The following is a 26762-nucleotide window of genomic DNA, read 5'->3' on the forward strand; positions in this document are numbered from 1 at the left end:
TGGTTCAGAAATGTTCCTGTACAAGGAATGGCGACTGGAGCTTCAGAGGCATGTGGCCATTAGTCCCCCTGGGCATTGTTGGGCTCCTGCCTCTCCTCCCATGGGTGTTAAGCCTGGATATTTTAGGATCCTGTGGGAGGCTGTATGGGGCAGAGTTGTCCAGCAGCACAGAAGTGACCATGTCCAGCAGGGCCTCGGTACAGAAGTGAAGCCTCAGCCAGGCCAGCTCAGCACTGGTGAGAAGGGAGCCCAGTGTAGATGCTGCAGACAAGGAAGGCAGACAGGCTTCTCCCTGCCCTAGAGAGCCCACCTGGCTGTGTCCAGTTTGCAGATGTTGTGGTGCTCATTCATGCATTTGAAATGCTCTCTCCTAAGTATTTCTGCCTGTGACCATTGAGTTTAGTGAACCTGCTGGAACCTGCGGGGAATGGCGTTTTTCCAGAGGTGACCCCAGGAATGCAGGACTTCAGTCTGCTAGGGGAAGAAGCTGCTCAGCTGTGTGGCAGATGGGCAATGACTGAGGTGTTGTGAAAAGTAGAAAGCTTAGTTCATGAGGAGAGAAGCTGCTGTCAGCAGGTTTCTTTTTGGCGACAGGAACACTGAGCTGGATGGTTGAAGACTGAGGTGGATTTGGGCAGTTGGGCAAGAACTATCCTTCAGAAGTCACAGGCAGCAGTTGCAGAGGTAGCACAGCATGGAACTGGATGGTGTGAGAAGATGTTGAACATAGATATTTTAAGCACCTGAACAGAGGCTGTGGTATAAAAGCTAGCCATAACAGGATTCATTCAGAAATATTCAGAAGGTAATTTCAAAAGAATAGAGTGTGTTGGGCTGGGGAGATGGTACTAGCATTAAAGCTCCAAACATTCAGTCCCAAGATACATGAAGCCCTAAGTTTAATTCCCAATAAGCCATGGCTGATCAGTGCTCTGTTTGAAACAAAAAAAACAAAAAAGCAAGCAAGCAAACAAAAACTAAATTAAATAATACTCTGTAGAGGTAGCCATGAGGGGGCTTTAAACAAAGTGAAATCAAATCTCCTACAGCTAATGGTTCTCTGTCACTACCAGTGCCGGCACCTGCCACCTCATTGCAGCTCTTTGCCTGCATGATTTTCTCTCTTCAGATACTGGCCTGCAAGTAGAGCTGCACAGAGGATATATAAACAGATCACCAATGCCTCCTTTCAAAATACCCAGTTAATGTATTTGTTTCTCTAAACTGGTCGGTAGGCCTGCATCCATGAAAGCTAAATCGTAAAATCACGGGTTTCTTGTTTTTTACTCAAAGAGATAGAATAAAAATATTTTTGAGGCCTACAACCCCACAGTCTATTCTTCAAAGCTCTTTCTGGACTTTCTCAGATTGATTTACACTGATGGGACCTTGCTTGTGACTACTGGGGACATTCTAACCTTCCCTTCAGTTATCTTTTTGCCTTTCTGTCATTCCATTAACTCAATCCTCCAAAGTTTTACAGAATACTTTCTCTAGAAGTCAGTTATAGTTGGAAAGGCTTCTTCTAAACCCTGGAATCACCTTCTCCTATTCCCATATTTCAATTACCAGAAGCCAGGCTCTAAGGACTGCAGAGTAAGCTCTGCACCTTAGTGCTTATTTTGTTATTATTATTTTTAATATTTATTTTATTTATTTGTTGCTCTTGTTGTTTTATTGTTGTAGTTATTGTTATTGTTGGATAGGACAGAGAGAAATGGAGAGAGGAGGGGAAGACAGAGAGGAGGAGAGAAAGATAGACACCTGCAGACCTGCTTCACCACCTGTGAAGCGACTCCCCTGCAGGTGGGAAGCCGGGGTTCGAACCGGGATTCTTATGCCGGTCCTTGTGCTTTGCGCCACCTTCGCTTAACCCGCTGGAACTTTTTTACAGCCCAACTTTTTTGTTATTTAATATTTATTTTTCTAGAGAAGGAAATTGAGAAGAGGGAGACAGAGACTCCCATATCCCTGCTTTAGAATCTGTGAAGCTTTTCCCCCTGCAGGCAAGGTCACGGGGCTTACTCCCTGGCATCCTTAGGCACTGTAGTGTATGTATTTGTGTGTGGCAGCCGGGCCATGCAATGTATTGTTTAAATTTCATGGTGAAAGGGTGAGCAGCCCCACAGTCCTGGCACAGTAGTTAGTGCTCAGACTACCTCTGGGCCTCTTAATCCTTTCTCACCTTGGCACATCCAAAGTGTGGATTTGTAGTGCAGGCACTGAGCCCTAGAAGTTACCCTGGAAGCCAAAAAAAATCTCTGCAGGGAGGCAATTTTCAAAATGTTTAATTTTTAAAAATTTCTTCACCTTCTTAATTTAATTTATTTAAAAAAGGAAATATTCACAAAACCATAGGATAATAGGGGTACAACTCCACACAATTCCTACCACCAGTACTCTATATCCCATCCCCTCCCCTGCCAGCTTTCCTATTCCTTATCCCTCTGGGAGTATGGACCAAAGGTCACTGTGGGATGCAGAAGGTGGAAGGTCTGTTTTCTGTAATTTCTTCCCCGCTGAACATGGGCGTTGAATGGTCGATCCAGATCCATACTCCCAGCCTGCTTCTCTCTTTCCCTATTAGGGTGGAGCTCTGGGGAAGCAGAGATCCAGGACACATTGGTGGGGTTGTCTGTCCAGGGAAGTCTGGTCAGCATCATGCTGACATCTGGAACCTGGTGGCAGAAAAGAGAACTAACATACAAAGCCAAACAAATTGTTGACAATCATAGACCTAAAGGCTGGAATAGTGCAGATGAAGTGTTGGGAGGGTACTCACTGCAGACTCTTGTGTACTTCTGCTTTCAGGTATATATTTTCCCTAGTTTATGGATACATGTGAAAGGCTGGAGTAGTACAGATGGCATGTTGGGGAGGCGGGCCCTCCATTTTGGAGATAGCTAATAGGCATATTTTAGTAATATTTCAAAGGTCCTGTAGCTATACTAGTTTGTTTTTTATTTTTCCTCTGAACCTGAAATCTGATATGCAAGTGGATCCCAGTATTGTCTGGGGAGGTGATGTCATGGCTGGAAAAGGGACAGAAAGCTGGATCAGGGAAGAGAGTAGTTCCATAATATGGGAAAGGGGTATAAATATTGTTGACTGTAAACCCCATCAATTTGATATGGACTGGGGCCAATATTCAACTTAGGAGCCTATGTGAATTCTGCATCCCTGTAGATCTGAGCTCACATTCTGTGGTCACGAGTAGGAGCATTCCAAGCTGCCCCAATATCAGGACCGATCTTCCTTAGGTGTAGCATAGCTTATGTTCTCCATCCTCCAAAGGGAGGATAGAACATTCTCTACCATTGTTGATCCAAGGTGAGGACAGGGTCCTATGGGGGGCCCACATAGGGTTGTTTTTGATAGAGATGACTGGTAACAATGGAGAGAGGGAATTATTTGATGTCTAGGCCCATCATGTCTGTTTGAGAATCTCAGGACTCCCCGAATAGGGCCCCAGCTGATGGGGTGGCCTGATAGTGACTAAAGAGTCATCATTAACGTAAGCCAGTCTCTTGCCCTTATTCAGGTTTGCAGTCCTTGCTTTGTTAAGGTTAGCTTTGGAGTGAGTGAGAGAACTGTAATAGGAAGGAGGTGAGGAGGGTATCTAAGTCTAATTAGATACTATTTCATTAGGAACTTTATACTGACTCACTGCAGACTGTTGTGTACTTATGCTTTCAGGTATACATTTTGCCCTAGTTTATGGATGGTGTGAACATATGCTCTATCTCATGGGACCTGGTCTACATCTAGGTTTTGGGACTTTGTTGGGAGTGAACCTCCTGGGTTGGAATTAGAGAATACTATGGAAGGAAAGGTCTCACCCGAGTAATGAAGCTGAAGGTTGTCATTCCACACCTGAAGTCTCTTGACACAGTCTGAAGTGAAGCATGCTGAGGTGGTACATTGATTAGGTTGATTAGGTTGGGACTGGCAAATGCAATATTATCATTATTGTTGTTAGTAGTATTGTTGTTGGATAGGACAGCCAGAAATGGAGAGAGGAGGGGAAGATAGAGGGGGAGAACAAGATAGACACCTGCAGACCTGTTTTAACATCTGTGAAGTGACCCCCTGTAGGGGCGCAAACCCAGATCCTTATGCTGGTCCTTGCACTTCAGGTCATGTGCACTTAACTGGCTGTGCTGCTGCTCAGCACCCAGGATCCTTTCTTTATCCTTACTTCTTTTCATTGTAACTACGATGTGTCATGGTGTCTTCAAGTTTGGGTTTATCCTGTTTGGGACTCTCCTGGCCTCTGAAATCTTAATGTCCTTTCTATTGTTGAGAGCTGGGAAGTTTTTCTCTCTTATTTCCTCTAGGATATTTTCTTCCCCTTCCTCTCTTTTTTCCTCTGGTAGGCCAATTATGAAGTGTTACTCTTTTTGAGATCATCCCATATATCTCTGTTATTGTTTTCAGTGTCTCTCAATCTCTTTTTTAGCTGTTTTACATCCTTCTTTTATTTCTCTAGCTCATCCTCTCTGTCTGGTAATTCTTTCTTCTGCTTCTGTTAATCTTCGTTCCCTTCCTTCACCTTCCTTCTTCAGCTCAGTAACTTGTTCTGCTAGTTGGCCTTTTAGCTCAGCTATGTCAGCTTTCAGTTCTCTAATTACCTTGAGGTAGTTGGTATTTTTCTTGAGGGTCTCCTCTGTTGTTTCCCTATTTCTGACAGTCCTTTCCTCCATAGTTGTCTTCATTTCTGTGATCATCAGGTCTATTAGTGTTTGCATACCTTTCTAATCTATAATTACTTTTGATTTATCTGGACTCTGTTCTGGGGTCTTGTCCTGATTCATTGTGCTAGCAGTTTTATTTGCTCTCAATTTAACCTTTATTTTTTCATTGACGTGGTTTGTAGTTTTCTGTCCTGTCATTCTTAAGTTGTTGTGTGTGTGAGTATAAGGGCACACTAGAGTCTTTTCTCAGATGAAGTCACAAACCCCAGAGTGTACATTAGCAGCTGAAGCAGAGATTGATGCAGTTCAATCAAAACCAGTTAGCCAGACAACACCACCACTGTAAAAACAACAACAGACATTATGAAAAGAAGAGAAATGAAAAATGGAAAGGCAAGAATAGACAATTACAAAAATAAGCCATCAACTATACATTCTGAGATAGTGGGAAGGGAGAGTGAAGGAAGGGGAAAGAGGCACAGGGAGAGATAGAATCATAGAGAGAGTCCACTCCGCTACTGCTATAAGCTCACCCATCTCTGACTCGTTTCAGGAGTCAGATCCTGGCATCTGCTTTGAAGGATTCTGAGCAATGAGTCAATCCTATTTCTGAATTATGCCATTTCCCAGAATAACCATAATAATTCTTTGTTGTGATAGAGATAGATGATACATAGGTAGATTGATTGATAGATTGTTAGATAGATAGATAGATAGATAGATAGATAGATAGATAGATAGATAGATAAAAGCACTAAAGCTTGCTTCCGTGAAGTGGGGGTAGGGTTCAAACCTGCATTAGACACATGGAAAAGCCAATGCACTATTCAAGTGAGCTATTTCACCTGCCTAGCAAAATCTTTGTTTCTTAGTCTTTTTAAAAGGTTTTTAAAAATATTTATTTCTGGGAGTTGGCAGTACTGCACTGGGTTAATTGCATGTGGGACAAAGCACAAGGACCATCATAAAGATATCGGTTTGAGCCCCTGGCTCCTCACCTGTAGGAGAGTCACTTCACAGGTGGTAAAGCAGGTCTTCAGGTGTCTTTCTCTCCCCCTCTCTGTCTTCCCATCCTCTTTCCATTTCTCTCTGCTCTAACAATGATGGCGTCAATAACAACAATAATTAGTACACAAACAATAAAAAACAACAAGGGCAACAGAAGGGGAAATAAATAAAAATCTAAAAAATAAAAATATTTATTTACTTTCTTCTTTGTAGAGACAGAGAGAAATTGAAAATGAAAGGGGATATAGGGAGAGAAATATACCTACTACACTGCTTCTCCTCTCATGAAACCTCCCCCCAGAGGTGGGGACCTGGGCCTTGAACCCAGGTCACTGTACATGGTAACCTGTGTGCTCAATTGGCTGCACCACCCACCATGCTCTGCTCCATATAATATTTAAATATCTTTGCTAGGGGCTGAGAGAGGTCGGATGCATACATAGTAGGGTGCTCCTGGCCCAGATGAACCCTGGTACCACATAGGAGTACCATAGCACCAGGGGCTGGGCAGAGGTACACCCAGTAGAGTGTATATGTTACCATGTGCAAGGACCCTAGTTGAAGCCCTCAGCCCCTACCTGCAGGGGTTAAAGCTTTAGGAGTGGTGAAGCAGTGCTATAGGTGTGTTTCTGTCTCTCCCCTCTCTATTTCTCCTTCCTTCTTAATTTCTCTCTGTGCTATTAAATCAAATACATTTATTAAAAAATGAGAGTCACAGCACCAAGGGGGAGTGCCTGTCTCTCTGAGTGAAATTGGGGGGACTACTTAGTAGTTCATGCAGAAGACTTTAGTGCTTGAGGCACTAGAGATTCCAGATTCAGTCTCCAACAGCATAAGCCAGAGTTACGCAGTGGTCAGCTAAAGAAGGAAAAGGAAAGGAAGGGAAATACAGAAAAGGAGAGGAAGGAGAAGGAGAGATATATGGCGTATAGTGGTGCTTTTGTATGACCATTATGCTATCTCCTCAGTCTTTTTTTTTCAGTTTTTTTTTTACCACTTATAGACCAAATTAGAAAAAACCACAAATCCCCATTCATCCACCCTCCAAATATAAACAATAATCGTACTCTGTCTCTCACAGTTTGTCTGTTCTTTCCTACTCCTATTTTTTTTTGAAAAAAAACAATTTTCCCTGTTGTTGTTATTGTTGTTGGATAGGACAGAGAGAAATGCATAGAGGAGGGGATGGCAGAGAGGGGGAGAGAAAGATAGACAACTGTTAACCTGCTTCACTGCCTGTGAAGCGACCCCCCCTGCAGGTGGGGAGTTAGGGGCTTGGACCAGGATCCTTATGCTGGTACTTGTGCTTTGTGCCATGTGTGCTTAACCCACTGTGCTACTGCTGACTCCCTAGATGTCTTTACTTAACATAATGGTGTTACCACTATAATGGATTTTACTTTTTTTTCTTCTTAATATTGTGTTCAGGATCTTTGCCAGTTAATAACATCTAAACTTGGAGGCTGGGGAGCTAACTTAAAGTTTACATAGAAAGCTTTCATGCTTCAGGTTTCAAGGCTTCAGGTTGAATCCCCAGCTCTCCAGCATAAGTCTGAGCTGAGCAGTGCTGTGCTTTCACTCTGATACACACACACACACACATACACACACTTATTCATTAAAAATTTACTTTTTTACCAGAGCCTTGCTCAGCTCTGCATCATGGTGAGGCAGGAACCCTAGAGCTTCCAGTATGAGTCTCTTTCCATCAGCATTATGTTATTTAACCCTGCCCATTCTCATACTTTTTGTATCATTCCATTTCTCTAGCTTTCATTACTAAACATAACAATAAAATAAAATGTGATAAAGTAGTAAATAAATAAGTAGGGCTTGGGCAGAAGTGACTGCCTAGTTATCATCTTTCTGTCTTTATACCTATCTCTCATTAGTAAAGCTATTTAAGAAAGTAATGGAAAATAAAAATATTTTTCAAAGAAGCCCTTCGACTGGGAGAGCATTGACATCTTTCTCTCTCCCCATAACTAAATATAATAATACAATAAAATACAACTATTTAAAATAAAAGAGAGTGGGGGTAGAGAGCATAGTGGTTATGCAAAAATACTTTCATGCCTGAGGTTCCAAGGTCCCATTTTCAATCCCTAAGACTACCATAGTCCAGAGCTGATCAGTGTCCTGGTTAAAAAGAAGGAGAAGAAGAAACATACCTTGTGTGACCCATATTTGAATGTGGTATAAAACTTTGTGAGTTCTTTAAATAAAATAAAATAAGAAGAACTTGTGCTTAGGAGTTCTGCTGAAGCCTGTCATACCTGTGGCTTTAAGAGCCCAGTTTCAGTTCCCCCGCGCCCCTTGAGCTTGAGCTGACAGTGAAAAACATACAGTTTTTCTCCCTGGATCTGTGTCTGGAAAAGAAAGTGAGGTGAAATTTGGGAGAAATATGGGAGCCCTTTGGTTGGCTGTAAGGTGCATTCTGCTCTGTGACCACAAGGCGGCAACATAACACAGCAGGGCCCCTCCTGGGCTGGCCTTGCTCTCATTGCACTGCCCCTTGGTCTGGAATAGTTGTTACTTTGGGCAGGGTGTTTGCAGTCTGTTCCCAGGATCTGTTCCTGGGAGCTTCCTTCCCAGGAGCTAGAGAGAGGTAAGAGACGGTTCACTGGACATGGCACCAGGTTTACGAGGCTGAGGCGCCAAGTTCCCTGTCCTGGTGAGGTGGCCACAGAGACAGAAGGGTCCTGGAGCTCTGCCTTTGCTCCCCCTGTGTTTGTGTCATGGGTGTATCCCCTTCCATTTCTTTCACTGCTCCAACCCCTTCCAGGAAAAATGATTTGAACACCTGTGCTGGGCTGCTGGGCTGTGAGGAACCTGCTGGAGTTCCCAGACTTCCCTGCACAAGGACCAGGGTTGGAGCCCTGGTGGTTCCCCACCTGCATGGGGAGGAGAGGTGAGGCAGGTCTGTGGGGGTCTCTTTCTCTCCACATCTCTATCTCTCCCCTTCCTCTCAATTTCTCAGTAGACTTTAAATTCAGAGAGAAAGAACAAATGGGATGTTGTTAGGTGGCAGGAGTGGGGTGAGCCATCAGCATCCCTGGGTTCCTAGTGTTGGAAATGATGTCCAATTAAAAATAGTTGTCAAGGCAAAAAATAGGAATTGAAGCAAGGCATTTATTTATTCTTTTGCAAAAGGGCGTGCCACCAACAATGGCCTTCAGGCAGCAGCATGTCCCCCTCAGCCTTCTCCCATCTTTTATATATGAAGCAGAACTGACTCCTCCACCCCTGGGCTGGGCTTCAGAGCTCACAATCTCTCCGTTGTCTAACGGAGGAAAGGAGGAAGGGAGTATGAGGGTCTCTGCTGGAGGATTGGGAGGCACTGCAGGGAGCTGACCTAAAGAATACAAAACTACTGGCCACAGGTGGTCACAGATAACAATTTATAAAAAGAATGTACTAAAAAGTTGTTATATTCATGTTCTTTTGAAGAGAAGACCTAACCATCTCTCACAGTCGATTGACTTTTTCTCTGCATGTTCTTTCTTTGATAACCACAGGAAGGCTCCCTTAACCTCCATGAAAATAAAGAAGGAAAAAATGTAGATGGGAAAGAGCTGCAGTTCAAGTCACAGCAATTCTGCTGATCCTCAGATTCCTTAGAATACAGCAGAAGTGTCTAAAATTCTAGTTCAAAATGTATCAGAAGTACAAGAGATAAAGTTTCTGAAATATGTTTTCCTAGTAGATAAATAACGACATAGTATTGCTTTAACGTTCCCTATTTCTACATGTCTCTATCTATACATACAAATGCAGTTATTTCTCTACCTCTCTGCCCATTTGTGTACTACAAGAGAGAAATTGAGTAATGAACAGCAAGGTAGGAAGCAAAACTCTCACAAGAATATACTAAAAAGTTACGTGTCACACTGTTTATTTGGAGTTATTCATGACTTTAATCATAAAAGAGGACTGGAAAAAAAAGCAGTGGATGGGACTTGGGTGGTATAGTGTAGTGGGTAAAGTACAGGTGGCATGAAGCATGAGGACCTGCATAAGGATCCTGCTTTGACCACCACCACCTGCCGGGTTCCCCACCTGCAGGGGAGTCCCTTCACAAGCTTTGAAGCAGGTCTGCAGGTGTGTATCTTTCTCTGCCACTCTCTGTCTTCCACTCCTCTCTCCATTTCTATCTTATCCAACAATGACGACATCAATAACAACAACTAGAACAAGGGCAATAAAAAGGGAAAAATAAATAAAAAGGGAAAATATAAAATAAACATAAATTTTAAAAATTGAAGAAAAAAAAGGAAAAAGCACTTGATACCAGGTCTCACTATTAGATATTTTCAGTATTAGGCCAGATTTCACTATTAAACATCCATGATCAATGTTGGTAAGTTTGCTTGATAACCCAGTGGACCAGAAGTCATTCTGCTTGTGTTCCTACATTAATGACTGGAAACAACACTATTCATTGTTTCCAGTAAAAAAAGATTCATTTAATTCTACAGAACTTTCAAGAATGATTAATACCTATTCCCATAACTTCTTATTCAGTGATCTGTTATTGGCTATTTGCTTTCCTGTTTGGCTACTGTAAGCAGTGCAGCTGAGAACATGGGGCTCAGATACCTTTTTTTTTTAATGTGTTTGCCTCCAGGGTTATCTGTGGGGCTGGGTGCCTGCACTACAAATCCACTGCTCCTGGAGGACATTTTTCCAACTTTGATGCCATTGTTGCATTGCTGTTGTTGGAAAGGACAAAGAGAAATTGAGAGAGGAGGGGCAAGAGAGAGTGGAGAGAGAAAGACAGACACCAGCAGACCAGCTTCACCCCCAGTGAAGCGACCCCTCCCTGCATGTGTGGAGCAGGGGGCCAGGGGCTCAAGCCAGGATCCTTGTGCTGCCATGTGCAGTTAACCTGCTGCAATACCACCTGGCCCCCGGGCTCAGATATCTTTGAGAACCAGTGCTTCCATGTCTTTGGATAGAAGCCTAGGGATGGTATTGCTGGATCTTAAGGCACTGCCCTTTTTGTTTGAGGACTCTCCCTGCAGCTTTCCAAAGGGGCTGCACCAGTTTGCATTCCCACACCTTCCCAGACCCCAGATCTTAAAGGTATGTTGATGTGTGAGCTGGGAGTCTCACTGTGATCCCAATCTGCATTGCCAATGTCCCTGTAATGGGTTGGCCAGTCAGCAGAATTGTTGTGCAAATGACTTGAAAGCCTAGGGCTCTGAGATCCCAAATCCTGTTTCAGTACCAGAATCAGCCAGAGCTGAGCAGGAAGTGAGCAGCTGAGAAAAAAAAAAAATCAAAGGCCCCTGTAACCTCTGAGGTCATGACCTTGGTGTCTTCCTGGCCCTTGACTTGGGCCAGTGCTGGTTGGGGACCTGGGTCTCCCTTTCACAGGAGCTCTTGGGGGAGCTGCTGGGCTTTGACACAAGACCTGCCCCTGCCTGCAGCAGCCCCTCAGTCTTCCCTGTGATGGTGGCCAGGAGGACACAGTCCAGGTCACCTGAGTGAAGTGACACTGCTGGGCCTTTATTGGGGATCCCAACACTGACTCACAGCCCCTCCATCCCACACAATTGTTAAAGAGATAATGTGGTGGGGGGGCATCTGCCCCCATTCTGAAAGTGCCTCACGCCAATCTCAACAATGAATTAAAAAGAGAGCATGATTATCCAAGTAAACTAAACTGTAGAGAAAACGAAACATGTTAGTGTACAAGAGAGGGAGAGGGAGAGGAAAGAACTCACTTACTTTCTCCTTGATCACATGGTATTCCCCAGAAAGAGAGCAAGCCCCACAAGGTTCACCACTTTTAAAGCCAAAGGCCCCACCTACAGCTGTAACCACTCCCATTTCTGGGTTGTGCCTCCTCTCCCTCAACACCATGACTCATCCAGGAAAGACTCACCCCTGCTCTCTCTATGCCCTGAGCCTCTGCCTCCTTCTCCTGCTCCCACTCCTGCTCCTGCCTGATTTCCTGGGTCCACATGGGTCTGCACTTCTGCTCTGAGAGGAGGCACCAGGACCCGGGTTGGAGACCACACCCCAAGTCCACCAGGAGTCACAGTGCACAGGGGGATCCCGTCCTGCTGGATGGTAAGAAGGGGTGCACTCAGTGATGTGGGTCTGAGACCTCAGCCACATGCCTATGACCTTGACGTCACTGCTTCCCACCTGGAGCTTCCAGAAGCTTCTTCAAAGGCGCTTCTGCTTTCTGAGGGCAGGAGACAGGGTGTCTCCATAAGTTACAGAGACAGTGATTGGGATTGTGCCCTTATGTCAACTCTCCCATAAACCTGGAGGCCCCCATTAAGATGATGGCAAAAGGAAAACAGACAAAGAGCAAAAGCTAGAAGGAAGGCAACAGTGAGGTGAACACTGAACCTTTGAAAGTTCACAGAAATGTTTAGTGTGAGACGGCCTTTACTCTGTGCTTCATTTTGTCCCTCCAGGGCTGGGCCTCCACACCTGCCCAACTCCACCATTCCTAGAGGCCATTCTTTATCTTCTTCTATTCCCATTTTTCATTCGATGGAGCACCCAGATGGATGGGGAAAACAGTGTCACACACTATAGAGCTCAGCTACGATAATGTACAAGGACCCAGGTTTAAGCCTCAGGTCCTCACCCGGGGGGAAAGGAGGCTTCACAGAGCAGTTAAGCAGAGCAGCAGGTGTCTCTCCCTTTCTATAATCTCTCTTTCCACTTTCAATTTCTCTCTCTATTCAAAATAAAGAGAGAAGATGATCGCATGCAGCATTGGTCACCTGCTCCTGAGTTCTTACCCCTTCAAGAGGGAACCAGGGACTTGAACCCAGGTCCTCTACTATGGTATCATGTGCTCTCTACCAGATGAGCTAGCACCTGAGCCATGGCTTTTGCCCTGAGCCCTCTCATCAAACATGTCAGGGGTAGTGATGTGTGGATGTAGACACATACATATGCACACACAGAGCCCAAACCTTTTGGTTCCTACTGAGTTAGCTTCTGATGTTGGAGTCCTACCGGCCTTACCTATGAACATGACACAGCATAGCCAGGACTGAACACGATAGGGAAATAACTGAACAGTCTGGGGCCTGGGATTCAGCATCCAAGATACACGCAGATGCACTTGCATTTTCCCAGCAGCTGTTAGACGTTCTCTTCCGTCAGAATGAACTGCATATTAGAATTTAAACATACTTCTGAAGGAAGCTCAGAGTTACTATTATTGAGGTGAGGGAGCAGAGTTTAGTGCAGAACACAGCGTTCTTAGCACATCAGTGTGCAGAGATGAAGCCTGGCTGCAGGTGGGCACCATCTGAGGAGTTTTTAGACCCCAGAAATTCTGTTCTGTCACAGGATGGACTTCCTCTGGGGGGCCGAGCTCAGTGCTGAATAGCTCCAGGTGAAACTCCCTGTGCTTTACATTTATTTGGAGGAACAGCCACGGGGCTTCAGGGACATTGACATCAACTTAGAGAAGTGGGGTCAGTTAGTCCTGTGAGTGCCCACACACGTCTGGTTTGGTAAGAGCATGCTCAGTGAATATGAAGATAAGATTAAGACAGAGCATTGCCAGTGGTGGTGGCCAGGCTGGTGAGGAAGCCGAGATGCGGAGATCGCACCATAGTAACAGTGTGTGGATTGTTGTTCTGGGGACCCTTCTGAGCAGCTCATGTTCTTTGGAAGTACATGTCAGGCTGTTCTGTAACTTAGAGTCTTTCCATTTTTCCTTTAAAAACAGAAACTGATGTGAGTGACTTGAACCATGTCTAAATGAAAGAGTGGGGCTTGTCTCACTGATACTGTGGACATAAACATGTTCATGTCTGGGTCCAGGACGTAACACCAATTTTAGCTAAAAATATCAGTGAGAAGTGTAATTTTCCCCTTCAATTTTATATCGTTCCTGCAGTTATTCACAGTGGCATTTTAGATGAATTCAAAGTGTGTTTACATTTTGGTGACTGGAGATAGCTCATCTCTTAGAGTGCATGCCTCCCATGTTTGAATCCCTGCATTTGAGCATCAGCACCATACATGGCCTTAGTCTCGTCATGGGTGGTGACAGGTGCTGTGATGACTCTGTCTCTCTTTCTCCAACTGCTCTCTCTCTCTCTCTCTCTCTCTCTAAAAAATTATTTTAAATATTATACAGTTGGGCATTAGGGCCATTCAGTGGCACTGTGCAGATGGCAGGGCCAGGATTATTCCCTGCAGTGATTAAAATAAATCAAGAGCCAGGGAGAGAGCATAATGGCTATGCAAATGACATTTATGTCAGAAGCTTCAGGGTCCCAGGTTCAAACCCTGCTACCACCATAAGCCAGATCTGAGCAGAGCTCTGAAAAAAAAAAAAGAAATTAAATTCAAATAAGTCTCCTTTCAAATGAGCTCTTCCAAGGAGCCTTCCTTGTTTGTCCTCTCCACAGTATCATTCAGATTTCATCTTTCACCTTTACTCCCTCACTTCCCTCTTTGTTTTTTTCTGGGTAATATTTCCAGGAGTCTAGAATCACATTGTGATTGGTAGTCTCTTCTGTTGAATTTCTGTCTTCCCCATTCAAAAGTTGGTTGCATGAGAATTGGGCCTTTTTTCTTTTCTTTTTTTTTTAGTTCTTACTATAGGACACTATTTCATTTCCTCAGGAAAATAACTTATATATGTAGGCCAATCTGAAGATGCAGATAAGAATTCATTAGTAGCCACTTGTGGTGGACGGTCATTAGCACCTAGAGGTCCGGGACCTGGACAGTGTTGGAAACTTCCCCTGGAAGCTGCATGGACATGTCTGAAACATATAGTCTTGCAAACCAAGGTCTCATCCAAAACTGTGAATGATGCCTGGCAGAGGCATAATGTTGAGGTGGTTGTGTGTCTAGTGGTAAATAAAAGACAGGCGTCCATCAAGCTTCCTGAACAACTAGAAAAACCACAGCCCACATTTCTCCAGTTTAGGACCTATATAGCCCCCATTTGGAAGCAACCCAAATGCCCTTTGACAGATGACTGCATAAAAAAGTTATGGGATGGGGGTCAGGCGGTGGTGCAGTGGGTTAAGCGCATGTGGCGCAAAGCGCAGGAACTGGCGCAAGGATCCCAGTTTGAGCCCCCGGCTCCCCACCTGCAGGGGAGTTGCTTCACAAGCGGTGAAGCAGGTCTGCAGGTGTCTATCTTTCTCTCCCCTTCTCTGTCTTCCCCTCCTCTCTCCATTTCTCTCTGTCCTATCCAACAACGAATCGCGTCAACAAGGGCAATAATAATAACCACAATGAAGCTACAACAAGGGCAACAAAAGGGGGAAAAAATGGCCTCCAGGAGCGGTGGATTCATGGTGCAGGCACCAAGCCCAGCAATAACCCTGGAGGAGGAAAAAAAAAAAAAGTTATGGGACATATACTCAATGAAGTATCCCCTAGGAAAGTAAAGATGATGTTGTATCCTTTGGGATAAATAGGATTATGCTTGGTGAATAAGTAAAGAGGTAAGTGACAGCTACAGAATGGTTTTTGGCACTGGGTAGAAACAACTCAGCAACATAAATCTCAGGTCTGGTCTGTGGCACTGCATATGCTTGTGTCATGTGTCATTCTATCTCTGTCTCTCTCATCAATCAACAAATGGAGTTTTGAAGTAGGCTACCTGGTGATCTATTCCTCTCATCCTAAATAAATACTTGAAAGAAACTCTAAATAAATTTATTTATTTCATTCTTTTATGAAAAGGCTATTGAAATCTTTTTTCCAATCATGTATTCTTTTCTGTGAAGGCCTGAAATAATTTAGAAGGCCCGGCTTAAAAATTTCATCATTTCTACTAATGTATGAGGTTTAGTAATGTAGTATATACATTAAGTGTAACAAAGTATAAATATCAGAAATTCAGCAACAGGAAAGGAACTCTCAGCATTCTCTGAATGGCATTTGTAAACCCAGAAGTGAAGAGTGCAGCCACACTGGAGCCTCAGCTCTGAGGGCAGGACCTTCCTGCCTGTGGTGTGGTGTCTCCAGGGTCAGTGAGCACACACAGTGCTCAGGCCCCTCTCCCCACCCTTGCTGAGTTGCCAGATGAGGACAGAGCTGCAGGAGCTCCATGGGTTGGGCTAAGAGCAGAGGGGAGAATGACAGAGTGCTTCTCTCTGTCTCTCTGAGTTTGAAAGGAGCTTCAGGATCAAGCACTCAGTGCCTCTGCTTAGCCTGTGGGTGTCTGCCTACTTGCAAAGATCCAAGAGAGCCACCAGCAGAGACAAGAGGTCACTGGTTCTAGGCTGGCCCAGCTTCGTGGTTACTTTCTCCTAAGACCTCCATCTTGGTTTTCCATGTGGTCATGACTTTTACATTTAAAACCTTTTCATCTACTTGTCTGTAAAGCCAATGGCTCAAGCATGAAGCTTTAGTCTTTGTTATTCTCTCTCGTTCCCTTCTGAACATTAAAAGGGAAAAACAAAAGAAAACACGGGTCATCTGGCACAGTGTAATCATGCACAGGAGGCCCACAGATAAAAAAAGGAAATATGGACATCAGTATTTTGTGGAGTTGAACTTATTTCTTCCCAATTTCTTGCACTGCAGGTCAGTTCAGCAAAAACAAGAGTGGCATTCCTGTCTGGAGAGGGTGGAGAGGAAGAGAGTCAGACACCTATAGCACCGCGTCATAGCCCATGAAGCTTCTCCAGAGCAGGTGGAAGCAGGGAACGGAACCCAGGTCCTTGCTCTTGCTAACATTTGCACTCTAATGGGTATACCACCTGCATGCTGTGCAGTTGGTTTACTAGGGAAACTACAGATATTTATGTTTATGGGAAACTGTAAAGGCATAGGAAGCAAAAGGAATTCTTAGTGGCTCTACAGCCTAAATATAGAAATAATGTTGCTTATTAAATTCCATAATGTTGATCAGGTTCTTCCTGATGTCAGTCATCATACTCCTTGTAAGGAAGTGAGTTTGAGGGCCAGGTGGCCATGTCCTGAAAAAGCACACACATTACAGAGCACAAGCACACAGGTTCAAGCCCCTGTTGAAGCTTCTGGAGTAGTGAAGCAGGCCTGCAAATGTCTCTGGCTCTCTCCTTCTCTGTATCCCCTCCTCTCTCAATTTATCTCTGTCTCTATCCAATGATACATATTTTTTTTAAAAAAGGGAGTGATGTTTACTAACTGGAAACTCCTACAAGAATCAAATAAATTTTCTAAAAGCAGGGGAGAGGCCCAAAGCCCTGTGTTCAAGGGAGATAGCATATGGCTGAGGGTGAGAGTTTCTACATGTAGTTTAGGGAGATATGAATGTGAACCCATCAGATGACTACAGTCTTGCAAAACATCATTCCTGGGGGCCAAGAGGTAGCACAGCAGGTTAAGTGCACATGGTAAGAAGTGCAAGGACCAGGTTAAGGATCCAGGTTCTAGTTGCAGGCTCCCCACCTGCAGGGGCCACGCTTCACAGGCAGTGAAGCAGGTCTGCAGGTGTCTGTCTTTCTTTCTCTCCCCCTCTGTCTTCCCCTCCTCTCTCGATTTCTCTCTGTCCTATCCAACAACAGCAGCTATAACAACTACAACAATGGGAAAAATGGCCTCTAGGAACAATGGATTCATAGTGTAGGCACCAAGCCCCAGCAATAACCCTTGGGGGTGTTGGTATGCTTCTAAAAACCCCTTCTGTTTCATTAGTTTAATCCCCCCTGCTTAACACTATTCTATTTACATAACCCCTTCATTCTATTTACATAACCGCTGTTAACAAGCACCACCCTCCCTCCAGGGCATTGGTGGTTCAGTGGTAGAATTCTTGCCTGCTCCACCCCCTCTCCTTGTCATACCCTGATTTTCACCAGTCACTTTTCTCTCCACCCTCTCTGCGTTGCATCCTGTTCCCACCCTACTGGGCTAGTTTATTTATAAGGACAAGATTGTTTGTAGTTAGTTTAGCTTAGCTTGCTATAGATTGCGCTGTGTCCTGTATGAATAAAGAGATACTGCATACAGCTCAACCATGAGTCCCTCGTCGTCTATTACCTGCCCGTGAAGCCAGCCCGTCGAAAACAACATAATGGCGCTTACAACGTGGGACTGGACCTGCACAGATAAGTGAAGACTTTGCCTACCTATGCACTATGGTCTTCTCTTCCACTTATGAAGAGGATAACTCCCAGATAAGTGAAGACTTTGCCTACCTATGCACTATGGTCTTCTCTTCCACTTATGAAGAGGTTTGCCAAAGCCTCTACTGTTTCATCATGAGACAGTTACTCTGTCTCTGGAACATTTTGCTCTGGGCCACACTTTGTTTCTGACCAGGAACTTTGGTTTCTTGTGACCCTAATCATAGAGCTTGGGAGATGCACTGAGATTTCTCCTTGGACTTTCTGGATTCCCTCTCCCATGTTTCCTGAGGAAAAGGACTACATTTTACTCCGGGCCACAATTTGGTTATGACCATGATCATAGACCTTGAGATATGCATGGGGATTTCCACTGAGACTTTCTGGACTTCTTCTCGCATGTTTCCCATGGAGAAGGAATACTCTAATTTGAGGAGCGTTCTCCAGTACCCTGGCAGAGGAGGGGGTGGGATATGGAGATTGGGTGGTGGAAATTGTGTAGATTTATACCCCTCCTATCCTATGGTTTTGTTAATTAATCCTTTCTTAAATAAAAAAAAATTTTTTTAAAAAGGAAGTGCAAGGACCAGGTTAAGGATCCAGGTTCTAGTTGCAGGCTCCCCACCTGCAGGGGCCTCGCTTCACAGGCAGTGAAGCAGGTCTGCAGGTGTCTGTCTTTCTTTCTCTCCCCCTGTCTTCCCCTCCTCTCTCAATTTCTCTCTGTCCTGTCCAACAACAGCAGCTATAACAACTACAGCAATGGGAAAAATGGCCTCTAGGAACAATGGATTCATAGTGCAGGCACCAAGCCCCAGCAACAACCCTTGGGGGAAAAAATAAAAAGTTCCTCAGCATAAACAAATAACAGTTTCCCTCAGTTAATTGTCATCCTTACAAATGGTGTTTTCAGTGTTTTCACAGGTCCCTGTCCCTTATGATTTACTGAGGTAACCTAGAAAAAAATGGTAAATGTGAAAGGATCATTCAGAATCCCCTCAGGTACTTTATCTGGACTCACCATTTCATGGTCTTTTCCCACCCTCAAGGAGCCCTTCCATCTGGAGCAGATGACTTCAGAGACCCCAGGGCAGCTGGTCCACAAGGCCAGGCAGTAGAGAAGGAGCCAGCAGGGGAGAGGTGAGCCCCAGCCTTCCCAAAGTGCCTCCTCTGGGATGTCTCCCTTTCTGAAGCAGGATCATGACACAGGACCATTCGCATGTGCGGGGTGCGGGGGTTCAGGGAAGGTTACAGACAGGGACCCAATTCTCATCCGAAGTCATTTCTAGAACGGTATTTTATTTTGGGAATTGCTCTAGGTCAGTGTGGGCAACCCTTTTTCTGCCAGGGGTGACATAGATATTTAAGAGATAATTTACAGGCCCTACAATTATCAGCTTGAACATGAGCATTGGATGCTATGTGCTGACTTTGATTCCCAGTTGAAATGACTCCCTGGGTCTCGTGTTGTCCACAGGCTAGAGGTGGCTTTTATTTCAGATGCCCAGATCCTGTTCTTCATGGGTTTCTCTGTAGGTGCATTGTTCTGTCATTAGAGCAGGACCTTTAGGGCCTGGGAAGAGGCCTTCCCCACCCCAGTGTGTGTCCAGTATCCTGGCCACCCTGGGAGCAGATGCACTGCCAGGCCTGTCAATCCATACTTGTAGTGGGGAACTCCCATGCACAGAGAGTATTGGGAGGTGAAGGGACTCTGAGCACAGCCTGACTCAGCTAGAATGTGGCTCTGACCTCACTCCACTGACTTACTTCCCACATATTGACTGGATGTTGATTGTCAGGACTAATTTTTTTTAATTCTCCAGCTTCATATTCCCTCATGATTCCATGTTATGCTTCTAATATTCCTACAACAGAAAAAAAATGATTTGATAAGCTTTTGCATCAGAGGAAGGGAAAAAGGCTCTCTTAGGTAAAGCACTACCTTGCTTTTGTATGACAAAGCCTCAAGCCTAGACCCTCCATGGTGAAAAAAGCTTTGGCACCATCTCTCTCTCTGTCTCTGTCTGTCTATTTGTCTGTCTCTTCGCCCCTTTGTTTTTCTGTCTCTATCTTGAGAAAAAAGATCTTACACCAAGAATGAAAATCATATAACATACCTTTTATTAAGGTGACTCTTACTTTATTAACATATAGGTGACTCTTACTTTATTAACATATAGTTCAGCTTTTTGTTCTTGTTGTTGTTGTTGTCAATAATATGTTTACTTTACTGAAACCTGAGGAAACTGTACTTGAATCTTGCCTTAACAGATGGTGAAGGATGAGGTTGCATTAAATTAACTTGTTTAATAATCTCCATTTGCCCTGCCCCCCAAAAAATAAAATAGACCAGCTATTGTCATCAGTCACAGAAAATCAGAGCCTACACCAGGGCATGTCTATCTGTAATTAACAATACAGCTGAGCCTGACAGTCCTTCTCGGGATGAGACTCCTTTTCTGACTGTCGGTGTTCTGGAGTCACTATTATAAGATTGCACAAAGGCTCTGTTCCATCAAGGAATAGAGCGTTCTTGCCGAAAGCCTTTGTAAGGGACTATATTTGGGTTCCATTTTAGAAGTCTTGGGTCTCAGGTAGGAAAACCAGGATGCATGTATCAACTCATCTATTAACAAATATTCCCATGTTGATGTAGGAGAATCCCTTCTTGTATTAAATAGGAGTTTGCTGTCCCCTCCTTTCTGTCCTACTGAGCCTCAGTAGGAAGTGGACCTGCCCCAGGCCCCATATTTAGCTGTCCTCCATTCTCTCCAAGCCTCTACTGAGCAGACAGGAACCTCTTCCTCTGCTCCTCCCATAGCTCAGTGTCTTGTTGACAGGTGTCCTTGCTGATGGGCGAGTCCCCTGGTCGGGATTCCAGGGCATTACCAGGAACTCCCAGGCCCTGGGAACCCTGTTGGATGAGCAGAACTTCTCCCCCTGTATCAGCAAGAAGCCACCTGGCAGCAATCCCTGTTCATGCAGATGCGCGTGGCCCTGGTGATACTGCGGGGCCCGTCCATGCTGGCCCTGGGTACAACTCAGTGTCCCCCATCTGTGCGGGTGTGTAGTAGCCTGGGTGCTGCAGTGCACCACAGTACAGCAGGACGGCCCTGCGTTGCCCCAGTTACATCTTCATTGCAGTGACTGGCCTCATAATATGTGTCAGTATCCCCTAGGGACACCCACTAGTCATATGCTGCTGGGCATTTCAGTGTTTCTTTTCCCTTTTGCTTTTATTATTTTTTTTTATATTTTCCCTTTGGTTGCCCTTTTTTATTGTTGTTGTAGTTATTAGTATTGATGTCTTCATTGTTACACAGGACAGAGAGAAACAGAGGAGGGGAACAGACGATGGGGAAAGACACCTGGAGATCTGCTTCACCGCCTGTGAAGTGACTCCCCTACAGGCAGGGAGCTGGGGGCTCGAACTGGGATCCTTCAGCAGGTCCTTGCATTTTGCACCACATTGCTTAACCTGCTGTAGTACTACCCAGCTCCCCTTTTCCCTTTATTAAAAAAATTATTTATTTATTTTTATTCCATTATGTTTCCCTTGTTTTATTGTTGTAGTCATTATTGTTGTTGTTACTAATGTCTTCATTGTTGGATAGGACAGAGAGAAATGGAGAGAGGAGGGGAAGACAGAGAGGGGAGGAAAGATAGACACCTACAGACCTGCTTCACTGCTTGTGGAGCAACTCCCCTATAGGTGGGAAGCCAGGGGCTCTTACCGAGATCATTGCCTTTTATGCCATGGCCGAGAAGCCTGCTGCGCTACCACCCAACTCCTCTCTTTTCCCTTTCTATATACACTGAGTATGTGCTTGTCTCTGAAGTTCATGTATACCTTATGGGTTTTTGTCTTTTTTTTTTTTTGCCTCCAAAGTTATCATTGGGGCTTGGTGACAGCACTACAAATCCACTGCTCCTGGAAGCTGTTTTTCACATTTCATTGCCCTTGTTGTTGTTGCTGTTGTTATTGTTATAGCTGTTGTTGTTGGATAAGACAAGAGAATCTGAAAGAGGACAGGAAGCAGAAAGGGGGAGAGAAAGACACCTGCAGACCTGCTTCACTGTTTGTGAAGTGACCTCCCACATACACAGGTTGTTGTTTTCGACGGGCTGGCTTCATGGGCGGGTAACAGAAGATAAGGGACTCATGGTTGAGCTGTATGCAGTATCTCTTTATTCACAGGACACAGCGCAATCTATACCAAGCTAAGCTAAACTAACAGAACTACCAACTCACAACTCACTAAAACGAACAATGCTATCTTTAAATATTTTCCAAGTAGGGTGTAAACAAGATGTGACATACAGAGGGTGGAGAGAAAAGTGACTGGTGAAAATCAGGGTATGACAAGGAGAGGTGGTAGAGCAGCTGAGAATTCTACCACTAAACCACCAATGCCCTGGAGGGAGGGTGGTGCTTATTAACAGAGGTTATGTAAATAGAATACACTGTTATGTAAATAGAATGCAGTGTTAAGCAGGGGGTATTTAAACCAAATGAAACAGAAAAGTTTTTTAGAAGTAGAATTAGAAACATACCAACAACTCCCCCTTTCTTTTTGTTTTAGGCAATTCTTTTTTTATTTTTTATTTATTCCCTTTTGTTGCCCTTGTTGTTTTATTGTTGTAGTTATTATTGTTGTTGTCGTCGTTGTTGGATAGGACAGAGAGAAACGGAGAGAGGAGGGGAAGACAGAGGGGGAGAGAAAGATAGACACCTGCATACCTGCTTCACCGCCTGTGAAGCGACTCCCCTGCAGGTGGGGAGCCGGGGTTCGAACCGGGATCCTTATACCGGTACTTGTGCTTTGCGCCACCTGTGCTTAATCCCCCTTTCTTTTTAACTAATGGCCATAGTATCAGGATTGTGTGGTGAACAGAAACCTATATCATACAGGCATTTTCAAAAGAACTGGCATAAGACATGGAAAACAAAATAGGCGAGCAGCAATAACCAGTGTGTTGCCAAGGGGAACATTTCTTGCCTCAAAGGGCAATGTCTAGCAGGCAAAAGTGAATTGCTCCCCCTCCCCATTCCTCCAGCATTCCCTCTCCTTCCCCAAAGCCTTATAATGCCTGTGAACACAATCAAATTTTGCAGCTTGATCAGAAACCTGTCTTGCTGTCGTTCTTCGTGTCTTGTGTCCCTTTCATTGCAGGTTTTTTTGGTTCCTAGCCCCTGTTCACCGCCCTGCTGGTCGGGGCACCCATCCAGAATGACAGTCTGCAACTTTCTTTCCTTCTCCTCCTCCTCCTTTCTCTACTCTCTCTCTTTCTCTCATTAAGAAATGAACCATCCCACCTGCAAAGGAGTCACTTCACAGGTGGTGAAGCAGGTCTCTCCCCCTCTCTGTCTTCCCCTCCTCTCTCCATTTCTCTATCCTATCCAACAATGACAACATCAACAATAATAACTACTACAACAATAAAAACAACAAGGGCAAGAAAAAGGAAATAAATAAATAAATAATTTCAAATGTCTTTAAGAAAACATTTTAGGAAAAAAAAAGAAAAAGAAATGTACCACATTTTTAAAACTCAAATCCACACCACAGCAAACTGTCTTTCTCTAATTTGGGAAGGGCAAGGGAAAGCAATTCTAAGCATGAAGTACTAGCCACTGTTTTTATGCACAGTTACTCCCTGTGTCAGCTCTGGCTTTGTACTTGGCTTCTGGGTTTTCAGTCCCCGGCGTCCTCTCTTTGGTGACTTCATGGGCTGGGAGGAGCAGTGGGATGGGAGCATAGAGCAAGGTGCCTGCTGTTCCTTTGTAGCCCTGACAAGGAGAAGGATACTCTAGGACTGGCACAGAGCTCCCACAGCAAAGTTCATTTTATTGTGTAGGAAGCCCCAGGTTCACACCTCAGGTGCACATCAGATCAGCTCAAACAGCACAAAGGGGAGACTCCATGATCAGTGGAGGCTTGCGGTGAGCCTGGATCTCTTATCTCAAAACCTCTGTCTCTCTCTCTTTCTCTGCCTCCAGGGCTATTGCTGGGGCTCTGTGCCCTGCACTATGAATCCACTGCTCCTAGAGGCTATTTTCCTCTTTTGTTGCTCTTGTTCTTTATTGTTATTATCATTGTTTTTGTTATTGCTATCATTGTTGTTAGACAGGACAGAGAGAAATATAGTGAGGAGAGGAAGAGAGAGAGGGCAGAGAAAGACAGACACCTACAGACCTGCTTCTGCACTTATGGGCCAGGGGCTAGAACCGGGATCCTTAGGCCAGTCCTAGAGCTTCACACCATGTGCACTTAACCTGCTGCACTAGCGCCCGGCCAACTTGTCTCTTTTTAAAGGATTTAAAAGAAAAGATCTTCTGAAATAGTGGGTCACAAGACATAGCAGTTAAGTAAATAATAAAAGAAAAGAAACATTTAAAGTCTCTTAGACTGACCTCATGTGTCAGTATAGTGAGCAGAGCAATTCCACACAATGTGTTGCAGTTATTTAATCACAGCAGTCATCAGTGTTCCTACCTTCATTTGTTTGACTCCTTAACAGATCTCTGTAAAGGAACAGTTTAAAAGGGCAATGTAAGTTTACAAGTGGCATATCTGGTAGAGCGCACAGATTACAGTGCACAAGCATCCAGGTTCAAGTCCCTAGCCCCCACCTGCAACAGGGAACCTTGATGGACAGTGAAACAGAACTACAGGCTCCAGTCTATCTCTCTACCCCCCTATCTCTCCTCTCAATATCTCTTATCTTTATTCACAAGAAATAGTAAATCAAATCTTTTCTAAAGAAGGACACATTTAGTGTCAGAACTGACAAATAATCTGCCATAGAAATAAAGATCTCAATGGTATTGGGCATGGATGAGCAGGAGTGTTCTCAGGCAGGATCCTAGCAGAAGTTACTAATGGGCCCAGGGGAAGAGCCCTCGTACTGCACAGTCGCCAGCTTTTCCTGTGCCAGATCCAGGTTCAAGCTCAATCCTCATCACATGATGGAAATAAGTGTGAATGCTGTGTTGCTGCTTTTCTCTCTCTCCCTCTCCCTCTCCCTGTCTCCCTCTCTCTCTGCTATCCTGTAATTCAGTGGAGCTGGTAATTGGCACCATGAATTCACTGGTCCTGTCAGTCATTTTCCTTTTTTTTTTTTTCTATTTTATTGAATAAAGATATATTGGAGGGGAAAAGAGAGAATAGAGAATGATAGACACCTGCAGCGTGTTTCATCTCTAAGCATGTTGGGAACTTGGACTCAAACCCAGATCCTTGCACATGGTCATGTGTGCCCTCATCCTGGTGCCCCACCTCCCAGCCTCTTGTTGTTATTTTTGATCTATCTCCCTCCTCTACTGGAAGAAAGACAAACCCAGTGCAATGTCACCCCAGATATCACGTAATATAAAGTTCCTATTGCACCCTGTACTAAGGGATGTCTGCATTCTAAGCAAGGGCACCTGGGAAGCCTGCTCCCATGGACTCAGCAAATTCTATGCCTGGGCACCTGCTTTCTGTAGGGTTTCCCTGGCTGAGTGCAGTGATCCTCCCACAGACACAGTGGCTCCATCCTGAGGCCCAGAGGGAAAACCTAAGGCACCATGTGGGCACTAGCTCAAGGTGAGTTGGCCTGATTGGTACCATTCTTCAGCCTGAGTCTGCATGTTGACTGTTCTCCCTGTAGGGCATCAACAAGACTGTGGACAGGAAATGAGTGAGCTGCCAACTACTGAGCTGCTGCGCCTGGGACCACAAGACTCCACTTCTGTCTCCATCATTGTAGAGCCCTGCCATCTGGAGCAGACCTCTGAGGAGACCCCAGGTCAGTGTGTCCTCAGGCCCAGACACTGAGTAGGAACCAGCAGGGAGCACTGGTGAACCCCAGCCATTCTGCAAGTGTCCCCTCTGGGCCCATGACTGCCATCCTGATGTGGCTCCTGACATTGAAAGCCACCTGTAGGGGTGAGGGGGTGGTACAGGCAGGGACCAAGACCCACCCACAGTCCAACTTGGGGACACTTCCTGTTGTGAAATCAGACCCAGCTCACTGCTAGGGAGGGCGCTTATTTTTCAGTGGCTGTAGGTAGATAGTGGCTCCTCCTCTTTGTCTCTGGAGCCTCTCTCACACAGGACTCTGTCTCTGTGCACTGTGTCTCTTACCAGACCAGAGTGAAAGAAAGTGAAATGTATACATATCATAAATCCTCACATTTCCCCTTGTAAAGGGCCCAGGGATTTGTACTCAGTCTTCATGCCGGGGAACATGTGCTCTCTGTTATCCCAGATTCACCCTGGTCCCTTTTGGAATTTCTGAAAGCAGCAAGGTGTTCATCACCTCCTGTTTGTGAAAGGCTCAGGCTGTAGCTAGAGGACCTACAAGGCCAGGCTCCCACAGTGGATCAAGTTCAGACATCACAGAATATTAAGAGAGCCATTGTGTTAAAACCTTGGCTGTTCAATTTCAGCTGAGAAGTCACTATAAACAACCTGTCTGCATTGCCTGTACTGACCAGTCTGAACACTTGCTAGAGTCTGCTGGTGACTGGTAACTTTGCAACAGTTACTCAACTCACACAAGGTAGCAAAGGATATTGATGAGGTGCTTTCTGGTCATAAATACATGTGGCAGTTTACAAATATATATATATAGAGAGAGGAACAGGGAGAGGGAGAGAGAGAGAGACATGAAGGAGGGAAGAGAAGGAAAGTATAAAGAAAACAAAAGAAATGAGAACTAAGGAACAATCTGGCCCATTTGATGTCAAAGAGAGGAATCTGACTGATCCCCAGCAAAGAGAGACCAGGTGGCAGTGCTGGCCTTGTGATTGCAGACAGATAGACACAGGGTCACAGAGGGACTGTGGGCCCTTTCCCACATTGGGAGCCCAGAGCGGGCCAGTCAAAGTCAGTGTTACATTAGAAGCATTTGAATGAAATGTTGTTGTCAGGTAAGTTGAGACAGCAATGACTTCTAGTTGTGGGAAATACACACACACACACACACACACACACACACACACACACACACA

General features: G+C 44.8%; 1 long non-coding RNA gene across 2 annotated transcripts in view; it reads left to right on the plus strand.

Moving 5' to 3' along the window:
- LOC132537024 (uncharacterized) overlaps positions 1 to 21253 on the plus strand; it is a 263643-nt gene extending 242390 nt beyond the window's left edge. Inside the window, exons 3-5 of one of the 2 annotated variants that reach the window (XR_009548541.1) lie at positions 16242 to 16374; positions 18814 to 18904; positions 20605 to 21253. This is a non-coding gene — a long non-coding RNA (uncharacterized LOC132537024). Of the gene's footprint in view, positions 1 to 16241; positions 16375 to 18813; positions 18973 to 20604 lie in introns of those variants that run through there. The other variant, XR_009548540.1, reaches the window with a different exon arrangement.
- Positions 21254 to 26762: the final 5509 nt, after the last annotated feature.

Source organism: Erinaceus europaeus, chromosome 2 (genome assembly GCF_950295315.1).
Source record: "Erinaceus europaeus chromosome 2, mEriEur2.1, whole genome shotgun sequence".
Classification (NCBI taxonomy): Eukaryota; Metazoa; Chordata; class Mammalia; order Eulipotyphla; family Erinaceidae; genus Erinaceus; species Erinaceus europaeus.